Below are 2600 nucleotides of genomic sequence, written 5' to 3' on the forward strand. Positions count from 1 at the left end.
CTTACTCTAAAGCAGTGTATAAAACTATCCCCAGCCAAATCAGAGCTACGCAACGAAAACGGGAAGCGAAACAAAACTTTAAACGGAGCTACCGAATTGGAAATCATCAATCCTGGGAAAATAACAACTCACACGTGTGCCCCTTATTCTAACTTGAATTTAGAAACCGTCCTCAACAAAATCCCACGTTCGGGTGAATAACTGTGAATTTTAAGGCACATGCCTCTCTGGGCTGGGAGAGTGCATTCAAATAGGAGAAATTGGCTTCATTTAGAGGCATCTCCACTTAGGGACGTCGTAGCACCTTAACTCGGGTGGCGTTGGAAAGGTCTGGTCCAGGGGAACACGGGCGTGTCAAGTTTGCCACGCGCACGCGCATCCCCGCTAAACAGGGGCCAAAACAAAACTTTAAACGGAGCTACCGAATTGGAAACCATCAATCCTGGGAAAATAACAACTCACACGTGTGCCCCTTATGCTAACTTGAATTTAGAAACCGTCCTCAACAAAATCCCACGTTCGGGCGCAAAACTGCACGTTTGAGGCCACATTTTCAATGATGCTGGAAACTTACATTCAAAGCTGGGAAAATGTGCTCATCTACAGGCATCCCCACTTAGGGACGTCGTAGCACCTTGACTCGGGTGGCGTTGGAAAGGTCTGGTCCAGGGGAACACGGGCGTGTCAAGGTTGCCACGCGCACGCGCATCCCCGCTAAACAGGAGCCCAAACAAAACTTTAAACGGAGCTACCGAATTGGAAACCATCAATCCTGGGAAAATAACAACTCACACGTGTGCCCCTTATGCTAACTTGAATTTAGAAACCGTCCTCAACAAAATCCCACGTTCGGGCGCAAAACTGCACGTTTGAGGCCACATTTTCAATGATGCTGGAAACTTACATTCAAAGCTGGGAAAATGTGCTCATCTACAGGCATCCCCATTTAGGGACGTCGTAGCACCTTGACTCGGGTGGCGTTAGAAAGGTCTGGTCCAGGGGAACACGGGCGTGTCAAGGTTGCCACGCGCACGCGCATCCCCGCTGAACAGGAGCCCAAACAAAACTTTAAACGGGGCTACGGAAAAGGGGAGGGCTTTTTCGGGGACAACCACCACTCACCTCGGTTCCCCCCATCCCAACTTGAATTTAGAAACCGTCCCCAGCCAAATCCCACGTTCGGGGGCAAAACTGCTCGTTTGAGGCCACATTTTCAATGATACTGGAAACTTACATTCAAAGTTGGGAAAAGGTGTTCATTTACAGGCATCTCCACTTAGGGACGTCGTAGCACCTTAACTCAGGCGGCGTTAGAAAGGTCTGGTCCAGGGGAACACGGGCGTGTCAAGGTTGCCACGCGCACGCGCATCCCCGCTAAACAGGAGCCCAAACAAAACTTTAAACGGGGCTACGGAAAAGGGGAGAGCTTTTTCGGGGACAAACACCACTCACGTCGGTGCCCCCTGTTCCAACTTGAATTTAGAAACCGTCCTCAACAAAATCCCACGTTCGGGTGAATAACTGTGAATTTTAAGGCACATGCCTCTCTGGGCTGGGAGAGTGCATTCAAATAGGAGAAATTGGCTTCATTTAGAGGCATCCCCACTTGGGGACGTCGTAGCACCTTAACTCAGGTGGCGTTAGAAAGGTCTGGTCCAGGGGAACACGGGCGTGTCATGTTTGCCACGCGCACGCGCATCCCCGTTGAACAGGAGCCCAAACAAAACTTTAAACGGGGCTACGGAAAAGGGGAGGGCTTTTTCGGGGACAACCACCACTCACCTCGGTGCCCCCCATCCCAACTTGAATTTAGAAACCGTCCCCAGCCAAATCCCACGTTCGGGGGCAAAACTGCACGTTTGAGGCCACATTTTCAATGATACTGGAAACTTACATTCAAAGTTGGGAAAAGGTGTTCATTTACAGGCATCCCCACTTGGGGACGTCGTAGCACCTTAACTCAGGCGGCGTTAGAAAGGTCTGGTCCAGGGGAACACGGGCGTGTCAAGGTTGCCACGCGCACGCGCTTCCCCGCTGAACAGGAGCCCAAACAAAACTTTAAACGGGGCTACGGAAAAGGGGAGGGCTTTTTCGGGGACAACCACCACTCACCTCGGTGCCCCCCGTCCCAACTTGAACTTAGAAACCGTCCCCAGCGAAATCCCACGTTCGGGCGAATAACTGTGAATTTTAAGCCCCTTTTCCTCTCAAGCTGGAAACGTGCAAAGTTGGGAAAAGGTGTTCATTTACAGGCATCTCCACTTAGGGACGTCGTAGCACCTTAACTCAGGCGGCGTTAGAAAGGTCTGGTCCAGGGGAACACGGGCGTGTCAAGGTTGCCACGCGCACGCGCATCCCCGCTGAACAGGAGCCCAAACAAAACTTTAAACGGGGCTACGGAAAAGGGGAGGGCTTTTTCGGGGACAACCACCACTCACCTCGGTGCCCCCCATCCCAACTTGAATATAGAAACCGTCCCCAGCCAAATCCCACGTTCGGGGGCAAAACTGCTCGTTTGAGGCCACATTTTCAATGATACTGGAAACTTACATTCAAAGTTGGGAAAATGTGCTCATCTACAGGCATCCCCACTTGGGGAC

This window comes from Osmerus mordax (genome assembly GCF_038355195.1).
Source record: "Osmerus mordax isolate fOsmMor3 chromosome 7 unlocalized genomic scaffold, fOsmMor3.pri SUPER_7_unloc_8, whole genome shotgun sequence".
Lineage (NCBI taxonomy): Eukaryota > Metazoa > Chordata > Actinopteri > Osmeriformes > Osmeridae > Osmerus > Osmerus mordax.